The sequence below is a fragment of the Dendrobates tinctorius genome, unplaced genomic scaffold (genome assembly GCF_039654945.1).
Source record: "Dendrobates tinctorius isolate UK_male_01 unplaced genomic scaffold, ASM3965494v1 ptg000477l, whole genome shotgun sequence".
Classification (NCBI taxonomy): Eukaryota; Metazoa; Chordata; class Amphibia; order Anura; family Dendrobatidae; genus Dendrobates; species Dendrobates tinctorius.
In genome coordinates, this window is record NW_027362139.1 from 188,116 (window position 1) to 214,585 (window position 26,470).

At 43.9% G+C, this 26,470-nt stretch overlaps 1 pseudogene; it reads left to right on the forward strand.

Moving 5' to 3' along the window:
• The window catches only part of LOC141077942 (fibroblast growth factor receptor substrate 2-like), a 52,731-nt pseudogene that overhangs the window by 22,091 nt on the left and 4,170 nt on the right, over window positions 1–26,470 (forward strand).

Below are 26,470 nucleotides of genomic sequence, written 5' to 3' on the forward strand. Positions count from 1 at the left end.
AATTGTAAGGGAGCAGTGTGTGTACAGTGTGTGATTGTATGTGAGCAGTGTGTGTACAGTATGATTGTATGGGAGCAGTGTGTGTACAGTATGTGATTGTATGGGAGCAGTGTGTGTGCAGTATGTGATTGTATGGGAGCAATGTGTGTACAGTGTGTGATTGTATGTGAGCAGTGTGTGTACAGTATATGATTGTATATGAGTAGTGTGTGTACAGTGTGTGATTGTATAGGAGCAGCGTGTGTACAGTATGTGATTGTATGCGAGCAGTGTGTGTACAGTATGTGATTGAAAGGGATCAGTGTGTGTACAGTGCGTGATTGTATGGGAGCAGCATGTACAGTATGTGATTGTATGGGAGCAGTGTGTGTACAGTATGTGATTGTATGCGAGCAGTGTGTGTACAGTGTGTGATTGTATGTGAGCAGTGTGTGTACAGTGTGTGATTGTATGGGAGCAGTGTGTGTACAGTGTGTGATTGTATGGGAGCAGTGTGTGTACAGTATGTGATTGTATGGGAGCAATGTGTGTACAGTGTGTGATTGTATGGGAGCAGTGTGTGTAGAGTGTGTGATTGCATAGGAGCAGCGTGTACAGTATGTGATTGTATATGAGTAGTGTGTGTACAGTGTGTGATTGTATAGGAGCAGCGTGTACAGTATGTGATTGTATGTGATCAGTGTGTGTACAGTATGTGATTGTAAGGGAGCAGTGTGTGTACAGTGTGTGATTGTATGTGAGCAGTGTGTGCACAGTGTGTGATTGTATGGGAGCAGTGTGTGTACAGTATGTGATTGCATGGGAGTAGTGTGTGTACAGTGTGTGATTGTATGGGAGCAGTGTGTGTACAGTATGTGATTGCATGGGAGTAGTGTGTGTACAGTATGTGATTGTATGGGTTCAGTGTGTGTACAGTATGTGATTGTGTGGGTGCAGTGTGTGTACAGTGTGTGATTGTATGGGAGCAGTGTGTGTACAGTATGTGATTGTATGGGAGTAGTGTGTGTACAGTGTGTGATTGTATGGGAGCAATGTGTGTACAGTGTGTGATTGTATGTGAGCAGTGTGAGTACAGAGTATGATTGTATATGAGTAGTGTGTGTACAGTGTGTGATTGTATAGGAGCAGCGTGTACAGTATGTGACTGTATGCGAGCAGTGTGTGTACAGTATGTGATTGTAAGGGAGCAGTGTGTGTACAGTGTGTGATTGTATGTGAGCAGCGTGTGTACAGTATGTGATTGTATGGGAGCAGTGTGCGTACAGTGTGTGATTGCATGGGAGCAGCGTGTACAGTATGTGATTGTATATGAGTAGTGTGTGTACAGTGTGTGATTGTATAGGAGCAGCGTGTACAGTATGTGATTCTATGTGAGCAGTGTGTGTACAGTATGTGATTGTAAGGGAGCAGTGTGTGTACAGTGTGTGATTGTATGTGAGCAGTGTGTGTACAGTATGTGATTGTATGGGAGCAGTGTGTGTACAGTGTGTGATTGTATGGGAGCAGTGTGTGTACAGTGTGTGATTGTATGTGAGCAGTGTGTGTACAGTATGTGATTGTATGGGAGCAGTGTGTGTACAGTGTGTGATTGTATGGGAGCAGTGTGCGTACAGTGTGTGATTGCATGGGAGCAGCGTGTACAGTATGTGATTGTATATGAGTAGTGTGTGTACAGTGTGTGATTGTATAGGAGCAGCATGTACAGTATGTGATTGTATGAGTAGTGTGTGTACAGTGTGTGATTGTATAGGAGCAGCGTGTCCAGTATGTGATTGTATGTGAGCAGTGTGTGTACAGTATGTGATTGTAAGGGAGCAGTGTGTGTACAGTATGTGATTGTAAGGGAGCAGTGTGTGTACAGTATGTGATTGTATGGGAGCAGTGTGTGTACAGTGTGTGATTGTATGTGAGCAGTGTGTGTACAGTATGTGATTGTATGGGAGCAGTGTGTGTACAGTGTGTGATTGTATGTGAGCAGTGTGTGTACAGTGTGTGATTGTATAGGAGCAGCATGTACAGTATGTGATTGTATGAGTAGTGTGTGTACAGTGTGTGATTGTATAGGAGCAGCGTGTCCAGTATGTGATTGTATGTGAGCAGTGTGTGTACAGTATGTGATTGTAAGGGAGCAGTGTGTGTACAGTATGTGATTGTAAGGGAGCAGTGTGTGTACAGTGTGTGATTGTATGTGAGCAGTGTGTGTACAGTATGTGATTGTATGGGAGCAGTGTGTGTACAGTGTGTGATTGTAAGGGAGCAGTGTGTGTACAGTGTGTGATTGTATGTGAGCAGTGTGTGTACAGTATGTGATTGTATGGGAGCAGTGTGTGTACAGTGTGTGATTGTATGTGAGCAGTGTGTGTACAGTGTGTGATTGTATAGGAGCAGCGTGTACAGTATGTGATTGTATATGAGTAGTGTGTGTACAGTGTGTGATTGTATAGGAGCAGCGTGTACAGTATGTGATTGTATGTGAGCAGTGTGTATACAATATGTGATTGTAAGGGAGCAGTGTGTGTACAGTGTTTGTATGTGAGCAGTGTGTGTACAGTATGTGATTGTATGGGAGCAGTGTGTGTACAGTGTGTGATTGTATGGGAGCAGTGTGTGTACAGTATGTGATTGTATGGGAGTAGTGTGTGTACAGTGTGTGATTGTATGGGTGCACTGTGTGTACAGTATGTGATTGTATGGGAGCAGCGTGTACAGTATGTGATTGTATGGGTGCAGTGTGTGTACAGTATGTGATTGTGTGGGTGCAGTGTGTGTACAGTGTGTGATTGTAAGGGCGCAGTCTGTGTACAGTATGTGACTGTATGGGTGCAGTGTGTGTACAGTATGTGATTGTATGGGAGCAGTGTGTTTACAGTATGTGATTGTATGGGTGCAGTGTGTGTACAGTGTGTGATTGTATGGGAGCAGTGTGTGTACAATATGTGACTGTATAGGTGCAGGGTGTGTACAGTATGTGATTGTATGGGAGCAGTGTGTGTACAGTGTGTGATTGTATGGGAGCAGTGTGTGTAGAGAATGTGATTGTATGGGAGCAGTGTGTGTATAGAATGTGATTGTATGTGAGCAGTGTGTGTACAGAATGTGATTGTATGGGAGCAGTGTGTGTACAGTGTGTGATTGTATGGGAGCAGTGTGTGTAGAGAATGTGATTGTATGGGAGCAGTGTGTGTACAGAATGTGATTGTATGTGAGCAGTGTGTGTACAGAATGTGATTGTATGGGAGCAGTGTGTGTATAGAATGTGATTGTATGGGAGCAGTGTGTGTACAGTGTGTGATTGTATGGGAGCAGTGTGTGTAGAGAATGTGATTGTATGGGAGCAGTGTGTGTACAGGATGTGATTGTATGGGAGCAGTGTGTGTACAGGATGTGATTGTATGGGAGCAGTGTGTGTACAGTATGTGATTGTATGGGTGCAGTGTGTGTACAGTATGTGATTTGCTGAAAAGCGCGAGAGGACAGCACCTCCAAAAATCATACAATGATCTAATGCCTCTTGGCAGAAATATCTAACTGAACATGAAGTTCTTAGATTAACATTCTGATCAGACTGTATGACGCCCACTGCCACATCACGGCAAACCTCGTAGTGGGTCTTAGCGCCCTAACGGAGAGGAGCCGTGTGCTGACCATTGCCACAGCGGCAATGCATCGGCAGGGCCGATGGCCTGGTGCCCCACAGCACCCATGCTGCAAGACTGAGTCCCCAGGACTCCAGACCGCGCAGCCCCGCCAGCACAAAACCAAAGCAAAAATGGCCGCCATACAGCACCCACACCAAATGAAAGGAGTACTGAAACTCAACTTGCTCCAGCTCTTCAGTGAGAGCAGAAAAAGGGCTAGACCCCTTACTTTGCAGTCTCCTGCTAATTAAAATCATGCAAAATGTGAGTTGCATGGGAGCAGCGTGTACAGTCTGTGATTGTATGGGAGCAGCGTGTACAGTCTGTGATTGTATGGCAGCAGTGTGTGTACAGCATGTGATTGCATGGGAGCAGTGTGTGTAGAGTATGTGATTGTATGGGTGCGGTGTGTGTACAGTATGTGATTGTATGGATGCAGTGTGTGCACAGTATGTGATTGTATGTGAGTAGTGTGTGTACAGTATGTGATTGTATGGGAACAGCGTGTACAATATGTGATTGTATGGGAGCAGTGTGTGCACAGTATGTGATTGTATGGGAACAGCGTGTACAGTATGTGATTGTATGGGAACAGCGTGTACAGTATGTGATTGTATGTGAGTAGTGTGTGTACAGTATGTGATTGTATGGGAACAGCGTGTACAGTATGTGATTGTAAGTGAGTAGTGTGTGTACAGTATGTGATTGTATGGGAACAGCGTGTACAGTATGTGATTGTATGGGTGCAGTTTATGTACAGTGTGTCATTATATGGTAGCAGTGTGTACAGTATGTGATTGTATGGGTGCAGTGTTTGTACAGTATGTGATTGTATGGGTGCAGTGTGTGTACAGTGTGTGATTGTACGGGAACAGCATGTATAGTATGTGATTGTATGTGAGTAGTGTGTGTACAGTGTGTGATTGTATAGGAGTAGCGTGTACAGTATGTGATTGTATGGGAGCAGTGTGTGTACAGTATGTGATTGTATGGCAGCAGTGTGTGTACAGTATGTGATTGTATGGGAACAGAGTATACAGTATGTGATTGTATGGGAGCAGAGTGTGTACAGTATGTGATTGTATGGGAGCAGTGTGTGTACACAGTATGCGATTGTATGTAAGCAGTATGTATATAGTATGTGATTGTATGGGAGCAGCCTGTACAGTATGTGATTGTATGTGAGTAGTGTGTGTACAGTGTGTGATTGTATAGGAGCAGCGTGTACAGTATGTGATTGTATGGGTGCAGTGTGTGTACAGTATGTGATTGTATGGGTGCAGAGTGTGTACAGTATGTGATTGTATGGGAGCAGTGTGTGTACACAGTATGCGATTGTATGTAAGCAGTATGTATATAGTATGTGATTGTATGGGAGCAGCCTGTACAGTATGTGATTGTATGTGAGTAGTGTGTGTACAGTGTGTGATTGTATAGGAGCAGCGTGTACAGTATGTGATTGTATGGGTGCAGTGTGTGTACAGTATGTGATTGTATGGGTGCAGTGTGTGTACAGTATGTGATTGCATGGGAGCAGTGTGTGTACAGTGTGTGATTGTATGGGTGCAGTGTGTGTACAGTGTGTGATTGTATGGGTGCAGTGTGTGTACAGTATGTGATTGTATGGGAGCAGTGTGTTTACAGTATGTGATTGTATGGGTGCAGTGTGTGTACAGTGTGTGATTGTATGGGAGCAGTGTGTGTACAATATGTGACTGTATGGGTGCAGGGTGTGTACAGTATGTGATTGTATGGGAGCAGTGTGTGTACAGTGTGTGATTGTATGGGAGCAGTGTGTGTAGAGAATGTGATTGTATGGGAGCAGTGTGTGTACAGAATGTGATTGTATGTGAGCAGTGTGTGTACAGAATGTGATTGTATGGGAGCAGTGTGTGTATAGAATGTGATTGTATGGGAGCAGTGTGTACAGTGTGTGATTGTATGGGAGCAGTGTGTGTAGAGAATGTGATTGTATGGGAGCAGTGTGTGTACAGGATGTGATTGTATGGGAGCAGTGTGTGTACAGTATGTGATTGTATGGGAGCAGTGTGTGTACAGTATGTGATTGTATGGGTGCAGTGTGTGTACAGTATGTGATTTGCTGAAAAGCGCGAGAGGACAGCACCTCCAAAAATCATACAATGATCTAATGCCTCTTGGCAGAAATATCTAACTGAACATGAAGTTCTTAGATTAACATTCTGATCAGACTGTATGACGCCCACTGCCACATCACGGCAAACCTCGTAGTGGGTCTTAGCGCCCTAACGGAGAGGAGCCGTGTGCTGACCATTGCCACAGCGGCAATGCATCGGCAGGGCCGATGGCCTGGTGCCCCACAGCACCCATGCTGCAAGACTGAGTCCCCAGGACTCCAGACCGCGCCGCCCCGCCAGCACAAAACCAAAGCAAAAATGGCCGCCATACAGCACCCACACCAAATGAAAGGAGTACTGAAACTCAACTTGCTCCAGCTCTTCAGTGAGAGCAGAAAAAGGGCTAGACCCCTTACTTTGCAGTCTCCTGCTAATTAAAATCATGCAAAATGTGAGTTGCATGGGAGCAGCGTGTACAGTCTGTGATTGTATGGGAGCAGCGTGTACAGTCTGTGATTGTATGGCAGCAGTGTGTGTACAGCATGTGATTGCATGGGAGCAGTGTGTGTAGAGTATGTGATTGTATGGGTGCGGTGTGTGTACAGTATGTGATTGTATGGATGCAGTGTGTGCACAGTATGTGATTGTATGTGAGTAGTGTGTGTACAGTATGTGATTGTATGGGAACAGCGGGTACAATATGTGATTGTATGGGAGCAGTGTGTGCACAGTATGTGATTGTATGGGAACAGCGTGTACAGTATGTGATTGTATGGGAACAGCGTGTACAGTATGTGATTGTAAGTGAGTAGTGTGTGTACAGTATGTGATTGTATGGGAACAGCGTGTACAGTATGTGATTGTATGGGTGCAGTTTATGTACAGTGTGTCATTATATGGTAGCAGTGTATACAGTATGTGATTGTATGGGTGCAGTGTTTGTACAGTATGTGATTGTATGGGTGCAGTGTGTGTACAGTGTGTGATTGTACGGGAACAGCATGTATAGTATGTGATTGTATGTGAGTAGTGTGTGTACAGTGTGTGATTGTATAGGAGTAGCGTGTACAGTATGTGATTGTATGGGAGCAGTGTGTGTACAGTATGTGATTGTATGGCAGCAGTGTGTGTACAGTATGTGATTGTATGGGAACAGAGTATACAGTATGTGATTGTATGGGAGCAGAGTGTGTACAGTATGTGATTGTATGGGAGCAGTGTGTGTACACAGTATGCGATTGTATGTAAGCAGTATGTATATAGTATGTGATTGTATGGGAGCAGCCTGTACAGTATGTGATTGTATGTGAGTAGTGTGTGTACAGTGTGTGATTGTATAGGAGCAGCGTGTACAGTATGTGATTGTATGGGTGCAGTGTGTGTACAGTATGTGATTGTATGGGTGCAGTGTGTGTACAGTATGTGATTGCATGGGAGCAGTGTGTGTACAGTGTGTGATTGTATGGGAGAAGTGTGTGTACAGTGTGTGATTGTATGTGAGCAGTGTGTGTGCAGTATGTGATTGTATGGGTGCAGTGTGTGTACAGTATGTGATTGTATGGGAGCAGTGTGTGTACAGTGTGTGATTGTATGGGTGCAGTGTGTGTACAGTGTGTGATTGTATGGGTGCAGTGTGTGTACAGTATGTGATTGCATGGGTGCAGTGTGTGTACAGTATGTGATTGTATGGGAGCAGTGTGTGTACAGTGTGTAATTGTATAGGAGCAGCGTGTACAGTATATGATTGTATGGGTGCAGTTTATGTACAGTGTGTGATTATATGGTAGCAGTGTGTACAGTATGTGTTTGTATGGGAGCTGTGTGTATACAGTATATGATTGTATGTGTGCAGTGTGTGTACAGTATGTGATTGGATGGGAGCTGTGTGTGTACAGTATATGATTGTATGGGTGCAGTGTGTGTACAGTATGTGATTGTATGGGTGCAGTGTGTACAGTATGTAATTGTATGGGTGCAATGTGTGTAAGGGATGTGATTGTATGGGTGCAGTGTGTGCAGGGCCGTGATCGGGGCATTACAGCCCTGACTGGCATATGGAGCCTGTGAGAATCATGTGGGAATAGTGGATGAGGGTAGTATATCTCGCCCAGATTCCTTTCCTATGTGGCCTAGTCTGGTCAGTATCGCACCTGCTTGCTAATGAATAATGGGAGGTGGATATAAAAGGATGCCAGGTGGTTGTGTGAGTGTCTCAGCCTGGGAACACAGAGAGCCTGTCTGTGTGAGAGACACACGTGAGTGGAAGCAGTGCCCACTGCAACTGTGGTTTGGCTGGACGGGAGAAGCCCGCCAGTTGGTAGTTAGGTTGTCCATTGTTTAGTTAGTGCCGGACAGGCAAGGATTTGTTTTATGTTTTATTTCCTTTTGCATTGCTTTCACCATTAATAAACCTGACCCAGGGTCAGTTACACCCGAATCCCAGCTCTGCGCCTGAGTTTCATGCTGAACTCACGTGACCTTTGACCCCGGCAAAGCCGATCCCGGAGTGTTTTATCACAGGCCCGATCAGCAGAGGGGGCCTGCATCGGGCCCTGTCACCTCTACCCATCGAGCCCCACTGCCCGGTCCCCAGCGGCAGGATTCTGCCGATCAAACTGAACCTGCGTCCAGGACATAGGTTCAGTTAGTCTATTGCCGTGTGCAGCCGCATGGCCATAGTTAAAGCTGCCAGCCAATCAGAGGCTGGCAGCTGACGTCAGCGCACTTGTCGCCGGTGTCTGACATCATTGTCAGTCGCCGGTGAGTGCGCGCTTTCTTGTTGGGGTGAGGATCGCTCGCCGATGGAGCACGGCAAGCCAGGTGAGATGAAAGGTTGTTTTTTTTTTGGGGGGGGGTTTAGTTGAAAGCGGCAATGCCGGCAAGCCAGGCCCGGCAGGATGGAGACAGGGCAGGATGGAGATGGGGCAGAATGGAGATGGGGCAGGATTGGGGGCAGGATTGGAGACACTGTTGGCAGAATGGAGACACGGAGCATGATTGGAGGCACGGGGCAGGAAGAAAGACATGGGGGCATGATTGGAGCCACTGGGACAGGATTGGAGACACTGGGGGCAGGATTGGAGACAGATTATGCAGGATCATGGGGCAGGATGGATATGATGGACACAGATGAGACAGGATGGGGAGATCATATGGGGCAGAATGGATAACTCATAAGGGTGGGATAGGAGAACATATGGCTGAAGCCAGGAATGAGACACACGGGGGCCAGGATTGGGGATATTATTACCATAGGGGCTAATTAAGGGATATTATTACTGCAGTGATGTATTTTGAGTATGCTGTTTTAAATGGGGGGTAGTCCTGATACTGTGTAGAGTGATACTATGTTGCCTTTTTTTCTTCATGTGGTGTAATGTAGAAGTTGGGGAAAAAAAAAAGTAATGTGTTCTGCAAGCGGGGCTCTAGATAACTGTGTTATTTCCTGCAGAGACAAGTCCTACCCACCCATCTCTTGTGTGACATGCGCATAAAGAGCCGTCTACACCACGTGCCCACACCAGGAAGCGCCTGTCTGAATCCTGTTCATTTAGACACTGTTCATATGTTCAGGTTTTAAATGCATTAGATAGTGACTGCTCCACTAAGGTTTACCGTGACGAGGTGGAGTGGCTTGGTATACATTTTTTGCAAAAAACATATCGACTAAATACCCTGTATTTGTTATATTTTTTTACCAGCACTTGCTGACTACTATTATATTTTTTACTGCAGAGTATTTTTGCACATTTGTCATTCTGTGTTTTCGTTTTGTGTTTCAGTCAGTGGGTGGTGTGAACACTGTCCGACTGACTTGTTCACATTTGTGCATGTCACATGTGTTTTTAACCCCTTCACTACCAAGGGTGGTTTGCATGTTAACTCCCGGGCCAATTTTTACAATTCTAACCACTGTCCCTTTATGAGGTAATAACTCTGAAATGCTTCAATGGATCTTGGTGATTCTGACAATGTTTTCTCGTGACATATTGTACTTCATGTTAGTGGTAAAATTTCATTCAAATAACTTGTGTTTATTTTTGAAAAAAAACAGAAATTTGGCGAAAACTTTGAAAATTTCGCAATTTTCCAACTTTGAATTTTTATGCTCTTAAATCACAGAGATACAGCACACAAAAAACGTAATAAATAACATTTCCAACATATTTACTTTACATCAGCATAAATTTGGAACGAAAATTTTTTTTGTTAGGTAGTTATAAGGGTTAAAAGTTGACCAGCGATTTCTCATTTTTGCAACAACATTTTATTTTTACGGACCACATCACATTTGAAGCCACTTTGAGGGGTCTATATGAGAGAAAATACCCAAAAGTGACACCATTCTAAAAACTGCACCCCTTAAGGTGCTTAAAACCACATTCAAGAAGTTTATTAACCCTTCAGGTGCGTCACAGGAATTTTTTAGAATATTTAAAAAAAAATGAACATTTAACTTTTTTCACAAAAAAAATGCTTCAGGTTCAATTTTATTTATTTTAACAAGGGTAACAGGAGAAATTGTACTGCAAAACTTATTGTGCAGTTTGTCCTGAGTGCGCTGTTACCTGATATGTGGGGGGAACCACTGTTTCGGCGCATGGCAGAGCTCAGAAGAGAAGGAGCGCCGTTTGACTTTTGTAATGCAAAATTGGCTGGAATTCAGATCCGACGCCATGTCACGTTTGAAGAGCCCCTGATGTACCTAAACAGTGGAAACCCCCCACAAGTGACCCCATTTTGGAAACTAGACACCCCAAGGAACTTATCTAGATATGTGGTGAGATCTTTCAACCTGCAAGGGCTTCACAGAAGTTTATAACGTACAGTGGTACAATTAAAAAATCATATTTTTTCCACAAAAATGATCTTTTCACCCCCAATTTTTATTTTCCCAAGGGTAACAGGACCCTAAAAGTTATTGTGCAATTTGTCCTGAGTACGCTGATACCCCATATGTGGGTGTAAACGACTATTTGGGTGCATGGCAGAGCTCAGAAGGGAAGCAGCGCCATTTGACTTTTTTGGCTGGAATTGAGATCGGACACCATGTCGCGTTTGGAAAGCCCCTGATGTACCAAAACAGTGAAAACCTACCACAAATGACACCATTTTGAAACTAGACCCCCCAAGGAACTTATCTAGATGTGTGGTGAGCACTTTGAACCCCCAAGGGCTTCACAGAAGTTTATAACGCCCTGGCGTGAAAATAAAAAAATCGTATCTTTTCAACAAACATGATCTTTTAGTCCCCATTTTTTTATTTTCCCAAGGGTAACAGGAGAACTTGGACCTCAAAAGTTGTTGTCCAATTTGTCCTGAGTAAGCTGATACCTCATATGTGGGAGAAAACTACTGCATGGGCACACGTCGGGGCTCGGAAGGGAAGTAGTGACGTTTTGGAATTCAGACTTTGATGGAATGGTCTGCGGGTGTCATGTGCGTTTCGAGAGCCCCTGATGTACCTAAACTATTGAAACTCCCCACAAGTGACCCCATTTTGGAAACTATACCCCCCACGGAACTTATCTAGATGTGTGGTGAGCACTTTGAACCCCCAAGTGCTTCACAGAAATTTATAACGCCCAGGCATGAAAATAAAAAAATCATTTTTTTCCACAAAAATGATATTTTTGCCCCCATTTTTTTATTTTCCTAAGGGTAACAGGAGAAATTGGACCCCAAAAGTTGTTTTGCAATTTGTCCTGAGTAGGCTGATACCCTATATGTGGGGGTAAAACACTGTTTGGGCGCATGGCAGAGCTTGGAATGGAAGGAGCACCATTTGACTTTTTCAACGCAGAATTGGCTGGAATTGAGATCAGATGCCATGTTGCATTTGGAGAGCACCTGATGTGCTTAAACAGTGGAAACCCCCAGTTCTAACCCTAACCCCAACACACCCCTAACCCTAATCTTATTCCTAACTCTTGCCCTAACCCTAATGGGAAAATGGAAATAAATGCATTTTCTTTTAATTTTATTATTTTTCCCTAACTAAGGGGTGATAACGGGGTGTTTGATTCACTATTTATGGCGGTTTTTATGTTTGGCAGCTGTCACACGCTAAAAGACGCTTTTTATTGTAAAAAATAGTTTTTGCATCACCACATATTGAGAGCTATAATTTTTCCATATTGTGACCCATGTGAGGTCTTATTTTTTGCGAGACGAGTTGACGTTTTTATGGGTATCATTTTTGGGCACGTGACTTTTTTTATCGCTTTTTATTCTGATTTTTGGGACACAGAATGAACAAAAACCAGCATTTCATGAATTTCTTTTGGGGGGTGCGTTTACACCGTTCCGCCTGCGGTAAAATTGATAAAGCGGTTTTATTCTTCGTGTCAGTACGGTTACAGCGATACCTCATTTAGGTAATTTTTTTTATGTTTTGGCGCTTTTATGCAATGAAAACAATTTAACATAAAAAATTTTTTGCATTGCTTTATTCTGCGAGCTATAACTTTTTTATTTTTTTGCTGATGATGCTGTATTGCAGGCTCGTTTTTTGCGGGACAAGATGATGTTTTCAGAGGTACCATGGATATTTATATTCGTCTTTTTGATCGCGCATTATTGCTAGTGTTGAGCATTCCGATACTGCAAATATCGGGTATCGGCCGATATTCGCTGTATCGGAATTCTGATACCGAGTACCGATATTTTTTCAATATCGGATACCGGTATCGGAAGTCCCCATAATGCAATGAGCCACTGTTGTGGCTGTGATTGGCTGCTGAAATGATGTCATCATGATGCGCGGTCTGTGCCGACTGCGGGGGGTCTGTACGGGCCTCTCGGGGGCTTGTGCCGGCTGTCAGTGGTCTGTGCCGGCTGCTGGGGGCCTGTGCAGGCTGCCAGTGGTCTGTACGGGCCTCTCGGGGGCCTGTGACGGCTGCCAGTGGTCTGTACGGGCCTCTTGGGGGCTTGTGCCGGCTGTCAGTGGTCTGTGTCGGCTGCTGGGGGCCTGTGTCGGCTGCCAGTGGTCTGTACGGGCCTCTCGGGGGCCTGTGCCGGCTGTCGGTGGTCTGTGCGGGCCTGCCGGGGTTCTTGTGTGTGTGCAGGCATCGTCCGATGGGACTACAAGTCCCATCGGGCGATGCCTGCTGCAATGTCAGTGATTGACACATTAGCCAATGATGGGACAGTAGTAGTCCCAACATCCGGCTAATGTGTTGAATGTAAAAAAAAAAACATACTACATACATACTGCATATATGCTACATTCATACAGCATACATGCATACTACATACTACATACATGCTACATATATACTACATTCATACAACATACATATATACTACATATATACTACATTCATACAACATACATACATACTACATACATGCTACATATATACTACATTCATACCACATACATATATACTACATACATACTACATATATACTACATTCATACAACATACTAGGGAGAGACTAGGGACTATTTTTTTACAGAGGCGGAGGAATACAGTGCGGAAGGATACCTACCTTCTGTCATTGGATTCCTGGAGCCCTCTAGAGAGCGGTCGCATCAGCTGATGCTGCTGTTCTCCACGGGAAATCGGCATGGGACCCTCGTGGATTTCTGCGGATCATGGAGTATATCGCTTGTTTGTTATTTTCTAATTTATTTCATAGATGACACTGTATGTCTATGTATGTATTGTATGAATGTATTGTATGCAGTATATATGAAGTATGTAGTATATATGTATGTTGTATGAATGTAGTATATATGTAGCATGTATGTAGTATATATGTATGTTGTATGAATGTAGTATATATGTAGCATATATGTAGTATGTAGTATGAATGTAGTATGTATGTATGTTGTATGAATGTAGTATATATGTATGTTGTATGAATGTAGTATATGTAGCATGTATGTTGTATGAATGTAGTATATATGTAGTATGTATGTTGTGTATATGTATGTTGTATGAATGTAGCATGTATGTAGTATGTAGTATGTATGTATGTTGTATGAATGTAGTATATATGTATGTTGTATGAATGTAGTAAATATGTAGCATGTATGTAGTATATATGTATGTTGTATGAATGTAGTATATATGTAGCATGTATGTAGTATATATGTATGTTGTATGAATGTAGTAAATATATGCAGCATGTATGTAGTATATATGTATGTTGTATGAATGTAGTATGTATGTATGTAGTATGTATGTATGTTGTATATATGTAGTATGTATGTAATGTAGTATGTATGTAGTATGTATATATCTTTTTTTTTTACATTCAACACATTAGCCGGATGATGGGACTACTACTGTCCCATCATTGGCAAATGTGTCAATCACTGTCAGTGTAGCAGGCACCGCCCGATGGGACTTGTAGTCCCATCAGACGATACCTGCACACACACAAGACCCTCGGCAGGCCCACACAGACCACCGACAGCTGGCACAGGCCCCCGAGAGGCCCATACAGACCACCGGCAGCCCGCACAGGCCCCCGGCAGGCCCGTACAGACCACCGACAACCCGCACAGACCCCGCCCGCACACACAGACATGCACAGTGTCCGCCCACACTCTTCCCCCCTCCCGAAGGGGTTTTTTTTTAATTCCGATATTTCTGTCCCATTGACTTTAATGGGACTTCCAGTATTGGAATGGGAATCGGCGATACTTTTTTGTGTATCGGGTCGATCCATTCCAATCCAATACTTTTGAATATCGGATGGTATTGCTCAACCCTAGTTATTGCACTTTTTGTTCGGCGGTATGATAATAAATCATTATTTTTTGCTTCGTTTTTTATTTTTTAAGGGGTTCCCTAAAGGGGTTAACTAATGGGACAGTTTTATAGGGCGGGTCCTTACGGATGCGGCGATACCAAATATGTATACTTTTATTGTTTTTTTTATTTCCAAAAAATGAGTTTATTAGGGAATTTTTTTTTATTATTTATTTAGCGATTTTTTTAAAATTGTTTTTACACTTTTTTTTTAAACTTTATTATATTGTCCCAGGGGGGACATAACTGTCATGTGACAGATCGCTGAACTGTCACATCAGAGATCACTGTGACAGATCAGCGATCTGTCACAGGCACAGCACAAGGCTTCCTCGTGCCTGAGCTTTGCAGGCACTGAGGAAGCCATCTCCCTGCAGGCCCCCGAAGGTCCCCGTCGCCATCTTGGATCCGGGGACCTGCAGGGATGGAGCCCCCCACAGCAGCACTGCACATTGCGCTGCTGTGGGGGGCTCAGGGAAGCACGGAGGGAGCCACTCCCTGCCGATGCTTCCCTTTAACCCCCGGTACACCGCAATCGTGTTTGATCGCGGTGTGCAAGGGGTTAACGTGTCGGGGGTGGTCCGTGACCACCCCTGAGACACTGTGCCGGGTGTCAGCTGTGATAATCAGCTGACACCCGGACGCGATCAGCGGCGCTCACCACGTGGGCGTCGCTGATCGCTATGACGTAATATTCCGTCCATCGGAATTAGGTCCAGGGTTACATGGGCGGAATATTATGTCCATTGTAGGAAAGGGGTTAATCCATTTTTTCCTTGCTTATGCATGGTTTGGGAGACCCCACCCCTCTCGTGTGACATGCACATAAAGAGCGGTCTTACACCATGTGCCCACACCAGGAAGTGCCTGTCTGGACACTGTTCATATGTTCAGGTTTTAAATACATTAGCACTCAGCCTCCTACCATGTATATACAGGACTCGGCCTCCTACCATGTATATACAGTACTCGGCCTCCTACCATGTATACACAGCACTCAGCCTTCTATCATGTGTATACACAGCACTCAGCCTCCTATCATGTATACACAGTACTCAGCCTTCTATCATGTGTATACACAGCACTCAGCCTCCTAACATGTATATACAGTACTCAGCCTCCTATCATGTATATACAGCACTCAGCCTCCTATCATGTATATACAGCACTCAGCCTCCTATCATGTATATACAGCACTCAGCCTCCTATCATGTATATACAGCACTCAGCCTCCTATTATGTATATACAGTACTTAGCCTCCTATCATGTGTATACAGTAATCAGCCTCCTAACATGTATATACAGTACTCAGCCTCCTACCATGTATATACATCACTCACCGTCCTCTCATGTGTATACAGCACTCAGCCTCCTATCATGTATATACAGCACTCAGCCTCCTATCATGTATATACAGTACTCAGCCTCCTACCATGTATATACAGCACTCAGCCTCCTATCATGTATATACAGCACTCAGCCTCCTATCATGTATATACAGCACTTGGCCTCCTATCAGGCATATACAGCACTCAGCCTTCTATCATGTGTATACACAGCACTCAGCCTCCTAACATGTATATACAGTACTCAGCCTCCTATCATGTATATACAGCACTCAGCCTCCTATCATGTATATACAGCACTCAGCCTCCTATTATGCATATACAGTACTTAGCCTCCTATCATGTGTATACAGTACTCAGCCTCCTAACATGTATATACAGCACTCACCGTCCTCTCATGTGTATACAGCACTCAGCCTCCTATCATGTATATACAGCACTCAGCCTCCTATCATGTATATACAGCACTCAGCCTCCTATCATGTATATACAGCACTTGGCCTCCTATCAGGCATATACAGCACTCAGCCTTCTATCATGTGTATACACAGCACTCAGCCTCCTAACATGTATATACAGCACTCAGCCTCCTATCATGTATATACAGCACTCAGCCTCCTATCATGTATATACAGCACTCAGCCTCCTATTATGCATATACAGTACTTAGCCTCCTATCATGTGTATACAGTACTCAGCCTCCTAACATGTATATACAGCACTCACCGTCCTCTCATGTGTATACAGCACTCAGCCTCCTATCATGTATATACAGCACTCAGCCTCCTATCATGTATATACAGTACTCAGCCTCCTACCATGTATATACAGCACTCAGCCTCCTATCATGTATATACAGCACTCAGCCTCCTATCATGTATATACAGCACCCAGCCTCCTATCATGTATATACAGCACTCAGTCTCCTATCATGTATATGCAGCACTCAGGACAGTACTATATACAGGAGCTACAGTGCAGAACCGAATCCTCTGACCCACAGACACCACTGACTCCTGATGGGTGATACTGAGGGCAGAGGGACTTGATGGGTTCTCCAGAGTTTCCATCATTATGGGAGGGATAATCGCTGCAGGTAGAGCTGATTTATCCCCATGTATATGGATGTAATCGAGGTGGAGGCTCAGATATAGATGAGAATGGAGTCTGCTCTGATGTCTCATGAGAAATACAGAATTAGGAATATAAACTTACCAATAACTGAAGTTCAGAGTTGTATTAGATGTGATCAGATTATCATAATAATAATTATATTCATCATCAGCAGCATCTTCCATTCTGAGGAGTCACCTACAGTAATAATAATACAACAGACCATGTAATCTCTGTATCTGGGCAGTAGGATCTTGTGGTAAAGGAGCTCTCCAGCCATTGTTTGCTCATTGTCCCCCTGTTAGTTATCAGTAATGTGTGTAGCGAGTGTATTACATTACTGACCAGTCACTGTCTTTTGCCATTTCCAGCTTTCTTTGCCTCGTTCTGCGTCTCATAGACTAATACTGAAAAGTGACCTCCGGCCACAGAGAAGTGGAGTGGAGTTGGAGTAGACTGGAGCAGCGCTGGAAACGGCAGATGAAGGTGGCTGGTAAGTAATGGAATACACTCTCTACACACATTACTGATCGTTAACGGGGGGACAATAAGCACATCGGGGGCTCCTGTGATCACACGTAGCTCCAGCTTACACTATGGGGGGATTTATATAAAGCCGGCTGGAGTAAGATGAGCTGCACGCTGCATAGTTATAGTTCATGGGAGCAGGATCCAAAAATATTGGTGCTGGGGAAATCTCAGAAAATGTGTGGAATATTAATATTTTCTTAATTTATATGAGGGGCAGGGACAATTTACCACAAATCTACCAATACAGTGTGCAGCAAACAGGTCTCCAAGTAAAGGAACCGGTTATTATAAAGTTGTATCCCACCACTGATAAAGACATCACTATCTGCTGTGGAATGACTTCATACAGATTTATCATTATCGCTCAGTGTCGGACTGGGGTGCCAAGGGCCCACCAGTAACACTGACTTTGGGGGCCCACTTGCATACAAATATTACACTACCCTCGTTCACAAATTTACCTATATCACTATTTAATAATAAACTGGGTAGTTTGATTAATGAATGATGAGATGCTGCCTTTTTCTATACAGGATCAATTGAATTATGCCAAGTACTTCTCATACAGTGGGTTTCGGGGCCAGATCTGCACAGGGGCCCACCGGGGGATTCCCTTGTTACCCTATGGGACAGTCCGAGCCTGTTATCACTCATCACACGAGACATAACACCCGAACCAATCAGGGCAATATCTTCTGGAGATGCCTCATGGGAATCTGTCAGCACAAACCTCTCCCCAACTGTGTATATGGTCGTGTTCCTCTGTGACAATACTGAAAGGACACAACACGACCATATACACAGATTGGGGGAATTGTGCCGACAGATTCCCTATAACAAAGAAAATTCCATAAGGAGCAAATTACTGTTATAATAAACTGCTGATAGGTAAAAAATACAATAAAGGTAGATAATAGAGAGATAATAGATAGATGATAAATAGATATATGATAGATAGATAGTAGATAGATAGTAGATATATAATAGATATATAGATAATAGATAATAAATAGATAATAGATAGATATCATTACCTTCCTTTCTTCTCCACCAGGATCCCTTCCCTTTGGTCAGTGAGTGCAGCGGATCCTCTGCCCATAACCAGCATTGCTGCTGTATATACTGTATATATATATATATATATATATATATATATATATATATATTCACACTTCTCCACCCCAATCCATCAGATGCTTCTGCTAAGTGCAAACAGTTATAAATTTCAAAATAATTGTTTTTTATCTCATTTATTTAGTTGTTATTGAAACATCCGAATATATTACTTTATACATATTTTATACATATAATTATTAATGCTTTTTCTTGACTCTTACCCAATTATCTGCTCTTTCAATCCATTATGTGAAAAGCGTAAAGCAAATGTTTTTATTGTTGTATTTAAAGTGGACGTTCTACCAAATTTTTCATCTCGAGCTGGACACACAATGTAATCGCAGCTGCAGAGTGTAATAAAATATATATTTTTATTTTGCCTCTCCGTTGTGGAGATATTAGCAATCAAAGTATATGGCACCTAATGAGTAAATTTTTGTTAAGTTCAAATGGGTGTTAGCAATAGCTTGCACTTCTCTCTGTATGATGCTGATCAATCATCAGCAGGCAGATGAGCAAATCATCAAGATCCTCTGCTGGCAGCTCCCTTTGCAACTGACATCATTGATGTCCCACATGTGCTCAATGGGAAACAAGACCAAAGACAGAGCAAACGACCAAGATACAATCTGAACTCACTGTTGAATAAGTTAAACCCCCATTCTAGACTCCATTTATCTATTTCAACCCCCATTTGGAAACCACATGAGCAATGTATTGAAGAGGACAACACGAGTGAATGGCACACAGATCCTATTGCTGTGATTTTGTTGTAGGGTGAGCTTACAGAGACTACTCTAATTTTTTTTATATTAGGAGAGGAGGGATTGTAAGATGGCCTTACATCAGCCTTCTGAAATATGGCTATGACACTGATCTGTTTTCCTTTGTCTGTGGCAGGAGATGCCAGACTGGAGAAGGGATATTTGGGTTCAGATGTAACCATACAGAAGAGCTTTTTAACTTGATACAACTATGCATGCAAAACAATTGAATAAGTGTAATTTCTGATAGAGATGGAAACTCTCCAGTAGCAGATGCTGAACAAAGTTTCCCATACCGGTATGACACCTATCCCACTCTCCCAGCAACCTCACTAATCTCATCTACCCTAAGGCAAGAGCCTATTGGAAGTGAATTTGTCACTTATTATTATTATTTATTTATATAGCACCATTGATTCCATGGTGCTGTACATAAGAAGGGGTTACATACAAATTACAGATATCACTTACAGTAAACAAACTTACAATGACAGACTGATACAGAGGGTAGAGGACCCTGCTCTTTCGGGCTTACATGCTACAGGATGGAGGGGAAGGAGACAGTATGTTGGTGGGTTGCAGCAGTTTCAGTGTTGGTTGAGGTGATGTCTCCGGTAGTGGTGAGGAGGTAGTGGGGTCATTGCAGGCTGTAGGCTTTCTTGAAGAGGTGGGTTTTCAGGTTCTGTCTGAAGGATCCGAATGTGGTTGATAGTCGGACATGTTGGGGCAAAGAATTCCAAAGGATGAGGGCTATTTGGGAGAAGTCTTGGAGGCGGTTGGGTGAGGAGCGAATAAGTGTGGAGGAGAGAAGGAGATCTTGGGATGAGCATAGATTACATGAGGGTAGGTATCGGGAGATTAGTTCAGAGACATATGGAGGAAACAGGTTATAGATGGCCTTGTAGGTCAGTATTAGTAATTTGAACTAGATACGCTGAGGGAATGGAAGGCAGTGAAGAGATTTGCAGAGGGGAGAAGCGGAGGAGTAGCGAGGAGATGAATTAGTCAGGCAGCAGAGTTAAGGATGGACTGGAGAGGTGTGAGGGGGTTAGCAGGGAGACCATAGAAAAGGATGTTGCAGTAGTCGAGGTGGGAGATGGTGAGGGCGTGCTGTTATGAATGGGTCACCGTGGAGAAAAAAGCAAACAAGCTAAGCCACAGAAAACAGAGTGGTTGGTAACTATGCAGATTGCAGATCCCTGATCTTACCACACAACTAGCAGTAGCCGTGGAGCGTGCCTACGATGTTCCTAGATGCCTCGTCACGGGACTACAAAAGCCTAAAGCAAGAAAGGGGAAAACTAACTGCCCCAGAGCAGACCCCAAAGGAATAGATAGCCCCCACACATGTATAAACAAGATGAAGGCACAAACACAGGCAGGAAAATAGGCTGAGCAAATGATGGGGCCCAATGTTATGAATGAGTCACCGTAGGAGGCAAAAACAGAAATGCCAGCTAAGTCCAGAAAACCAGAGAAGTTGGCAGCTATCGGATTGCAGACCCCTGAACCTATCAACAACAACTAGCAGTAGCCGTGGGGGGTTCCTACGGTGCCCTAGACCCCTCGATCACAGCCGGAGAACTACATAGCCTAAAGACAGAAAGGGAAATCTAAACTGCCCCAGAGCAGACCCCAAAGCAATAGGCAGCCCCCAACATATAATGACGGTGAAGCAAGAAGAAAAAACACTAACACAGATAGAAAGATAGACTGAGCAAATGATGGGGCCCAAGCTAACTAGATAGGACAGGATAGAAAAGCTGCTGTCCGCAATCTGCTAAAAACCCTATCAAAACAAGAGCCAACAGACTGACAGGGAAAAAGGCCCTGAAGACGCTAGGCTTCAAAAAGACTATGTCAGTACTCAGGAATTTTCTGAAGACAGAGCAATAAGACACCAAGGAATTCAGCTCACCCCAGAAGGGAATGGCAGAATCCAGAAAAGCAAGGCAAAATAAAACCAAAACACAAATGCAAAAAGCAAGGCAGAAAACTTAGCTTTTGAGGAGCAGGAATCAGACTGGTCTCCTAGAATCCCTCAGAGAAATCACCAGCGAGGCAGAAGGGCGTCTGCTGCCTTATATCCAGTCAGCAATTCCCGTCGCCCAGTCATCCTCTACCAGCTCAGGTGTTTGGTAATCAGCCTCACTACCTTCCTTCACCAGAAGAGGGAGTTCATCAGACCTCAATGGCGAAGGGGAAAATGAACACATAACAGTAACTCCCCCTTGAGGAGGGGTCACCGAACCCTCATCCATGCCACCAGGGCGATCAGGGTGAGCCCGATGAAAGGCACGCACCAATCTTTTGGCATGAATATCAGAGGCAGAGACCCAGGAATTATCCTCCTGACCATAACCCTTCCATTTAACCAAAAACTGGAGTCTCCATCTAGCCAGACGGGAATCCAGTATCTTCTCTACCTCATATTCCATGTTACCTTCAACCAATACAGGGTCCGGAGGTGCCACCCCAGGAACTTCTGGTTCAACAAACCTCTTCAACAAGGACTTATGAAACACATTATGGATTTTAAATGTGTCCGGAAGAGCCAACCGAAAAAAGACCGGATTAATGATCTCCAAAATCTTGTAAGGTCCAATAAATCTAGGCTTAAACTTAGGAGAAGCTACCTTCATAGCGATATTTTTTGATGATAACCAAACCATATCACCCACCTTAAACCGGGGACCAATGGTCCTATGTCGGTTGGAAAACCGCTGGGCCTTTTCCTGGGAGAGAGATAACTTATCCACCACTTGGTCCCAGATCTGGTGCATTCTCTCCACCACAGTGTCAACACCTGGGCAGGCAGAAGGCTCCACCTGCCCTGAAGAAAATCGAGGATGAAACCCAAAGTTACAAAAAAAAGGTGACATCAAAGTGGCAGAACTAGCTCTATTATTTAAAGCAAATTCGGTCAAGGGCAAAAATGAAACCCAATCATCCTGATCAGCGGAAATAAAACATCTCAAATATGACTCCAAGGTCTGGTTTGTTCTCTCCGTCTGCCCATTGGTCTGAGGGTGAAATGCAGAGGAGAAGGACAACTGAATTCCCAGCTTGGAACAGAAAGTCCTCCAAAATCTAGACACAAACTGAACTCCTCTGTCAGATACAACGTTCTCAGGAATCCCGTGCAAGCGAACCACCTGTTGCAAAAACAGGGACACCAACTCAGAAGAGGATGGCAACTTAGGGAGTGGTACAAGATGAACCATCTTAGAGAACCTATCACAAATCACCCAAATAACAGTCATTCTCTGAGAGACAGGCATATCAGAGATGAAATCCATTGATATATGGGTCCATGGCCTCCTGGGGACCGGCAAAGGCATGAACAACCCACTAGAGCGAGAACAAGGTTTAGACCAGGAGCAAGTCCCACAGGACTGCACAAAATTCCTGACATCACGAGACAAGGTGGGCCACCAAAAAGACCGACTCACCAGATCTCTAGTACCAAAAATACCTGGATGACCAGCCCATGCAGAGCAATGAACTTCAGACATCACTCTCTTCTTCCACTGGTCAGGAACATACAACTTTCCACTGAGACAACGCTCAGGTTTGTCCTCCTGGAACTCTTCCAGAGCACGTCTCAAATCGGGCGAGATGACAGAAAGAACTACCCCTTCGCCTAAGATGGTAGCAGGCTTGGTCACCACAATAGAATCAACCAAGAAGCTCCTAGAAAGAGCGTCAGCCTTGACATTCTTAGTGCCAGGAAGAAAAGACTACAAAATCAAAACGTGTAAAAAACAAGGCCCATCTAGCCTGTATAGGGTTCAAGTGTTTGGCCGACTCCAGGTAAATCAAATTCTTGTGGTCAGTGAGGACCACGACTTGATGTTTAGCTCCCTCCAACCAATGTCTCCACTCCTCAAATGCCCATTTCATGGCTAACAATTCCCGATTCCCCACATCATAGTTACGTTCAGATGGGGAGAACTTTCGGGAAAAGAAAGCACAGGGATTCATTTTAGATGTTACAGGATCCTTTTGGGACAAAACAGCTCCTGCATCAATCTCAGAAGCGTCCACCTCTACCTGGAACGGGAGTGAGACATCAGGTTGCCGCAAAACCGGGGCAGAAGTGAATCTTTGCTTCAGCTCCTGAAAGGAAGAAACAGCCTCCGGAGACCAATTCAACACATCAGCACCCTTCTTAGTCAGATCAGTCAATGGCTTGACAATACTAGAAAATTTTGCTATAAATTTCCGATAAAAATTAGCAAAACCCAAAAACTTTTGAAGGGCCTTCAAAGAAGTGGGCTGAACCCAATCATAAATGGCCTGTACCTTGGCCGGGTCCATTTCAATAGTTGACGGAGACAAAATAAATCACAAAAATGAAATCCTCTGTACCCCAAAAAGGCATTTCGATCCATTGACATACAGGGAATTCTCCCTCAAGATCCGGAACACAGTCCGAACATGTTCCACATGAGAATCCCAATCCTTGGAGAAGATCAAAATATCATCCAGATAGATAATCAAAAATTTATCCACAAAGTCTCGGAAAATGTCGTTCATGAAGCACTGGAAGACAGAAGGGGCATTAGTGAGCCCAAAAGGCATCACCAGGTACTCAAAATGTCCCTCTGGAGTATTAAACGCTATCTTCCATTCATCCCCATGCTAAATGCGGATAAGATTATACGCCCCCTGAGGTCAAGCTTGGTAAACCAGCAAGCACCTTTATCTCTGGAGAATAGATCCGAAATCAGGGGTAATGGATACTGATATTTAATAGTAAATTTGTTGAGGGCACGATAATCAATCCAAGGCCTTAATGAACCATCCTTTTTGGCCACGAAAAAAAACCCAGCACCTAATGGTGAAGAGGATGGTCTAATATGACCCTTCTCCAACGCCTCCTTAATATAGGATCACATAGCCTCGTGCTTGGGTACAGATAAATTGAAGAGCCGACCCTTGGGAAATTTACACCCCGGGCTCAGTTCAATTGTACAGTCATAACTCCTATGAGGAGGCAAAGACGCAGACTCATTCTCACTAAATACATCAAAAAAGTCCGCCAAATAGTCAGGAACATCATGTGACTGAGGAGAGGTGGAAATAACCGGAGCCTCAGTAAGGGCGGTGTGCAACCCCAACTCACCACAGACACAGATTTCCAATCCAAAACTGGATTATGAATTTGCAACCAGGGAAACCCCAGAACAATGGTATCTTGCAAATTATGCAACACCAAAAATCTGCAATTTTCTTGATGGTGTGGGGCAACCTGCATTACCACCTGGGTCCAAAACTGAGGTTTATTTTTTGCCAAAGGAGTAGCATCAATCCCCCTCAAAGGGATAGGCGTCCGCAGAGGTGTCATAGGAAATCCACAACGTTTAGCAAAATCCAAGTCCATTAGGTTCAGGGCTGCTCCCGAATCCACAAAAGCCTTGGCGGAAAATGTGGACAGGGAGCAGATCAGAGTAATTGCCAGAAGATACTTAGGTTGAACACCACCCACAGAAAACGTGTGTACAAAACGTTTCTCTCGTTTAGGACAGACAGAAATAATATGCGAGGCATCTCCACAAAAAAACATAGCTTATTACGCCTTCTGAACTCCTGACGTTGCTCCCTGGACAAAACTCTATCACATTGCATAGGTTCAGACACTTGTTCAACAGGTGGCAACACCTCTCGTGCAGTCCTGTGTTCTCGTAAACGCCGATCAACCTGAATAGCTAATGACATAGAATCGTCAAGACCAGAGGGAACAGGAAATCCCACCATAGTATCTTTTACGGCTTCTGACAAACCCTTCTGAAAGAGAGCTGCCAAGGCATTATCATCCTGGGGATCCCCACGCAGCAAAGAGATGACAATTTTTACCTGCTGCGTGGAGCTCCCTGACGAGTTAGGCTTCAAGGCAAAAAATAATTTACAATTATTTTTGAAATTCAAAAATTTAGACTGATCCCCAAAAAACACATCAGGAGTAGGGATCTTTGGTTCAGCAGCATGTGAATGAGCAAGGTAGGCGGAAATTCCCCGCACTTCCACAGCGAGCTGCTCCACACGATCAGACAATTGCTTTATCTCCATTGAGAGAAAAAAAAATTCCCCCTACTGCCTCAGGGATATAAAGGAAAAAATATACACACCTTTTTTTTTTTTTTCCAATTCTTTCCTGCTATTCAGTACCCTAGGATCTGCGGTATGGCTGGTGATTCTGTTATGAATGAGTCACCGTAGGAGGCAAAAACAGAAATGCCAGCTAAGTCCAGAAAACCAGAGAAGTTGGCAGCTATCGGATTGCAGACCTCTGAACCTATCAACAACAACTAGCAGTAGCCGTGGGGGGTTCCTACGGTGCCCTAGACCCCTCGATCACAGCCGGAGAACTACATAGCCTAAAGACAGAAAGGGAAATCTAAACTGCCCCAGAGCAGACCCCAAAGCAATAGGCAGCCCCCAACATATAATGATGGTGAAGCAAGAAGAAAAAACACTAACACAGATAGAAAGATAGACTGAGCAAATGATGGGGCCCAAGCTAACTAGATAGGACAGGATAGAAAAGCTGCTGTCCGCAATCCGCTAAAAACCCTATCAAAACAAGAGCCAACAGACTGACAGGGAAAAAGGCCCTGAAGACGCTAGGCTTCAAAAAGACTATGTCAGTACTCAGGAATTTTCTGAAGACAGAGCAATAAGACACCAAGGAATTCAGCTCACCCCAGAAGGGAATGGCAGAATCCAGAAAAGCAAGGCAAAATAAAACCAAAACACAAATGCAAAAAGCAAGGCAGAAAACTTAGCTTTTGAGGAGCAGGAATCAGACTGGTCTCCTAGAATCCCTCAGAGAAATCACCAGCGAGGCAGAAGGGTGTCGGCTGCCTTATATCCAGTCAGCAATTCCCATCACCCAGTCATCCTCTACCAGCTCAGGTGATTGGTAATCAGCCTCACTACCTTCCTTCACCAGAAGAGGGAGTTCATCAGACCTCAATGGTGAAGGGGAAAATGAACACATAACAGCCCAAACTAACTAGACAGGAAAGGAAAGGCAAGTCACTGTCTGCAACCTGCAAAAAACCCTACAAAAATAATGTCCAACACTTCTGATAGCA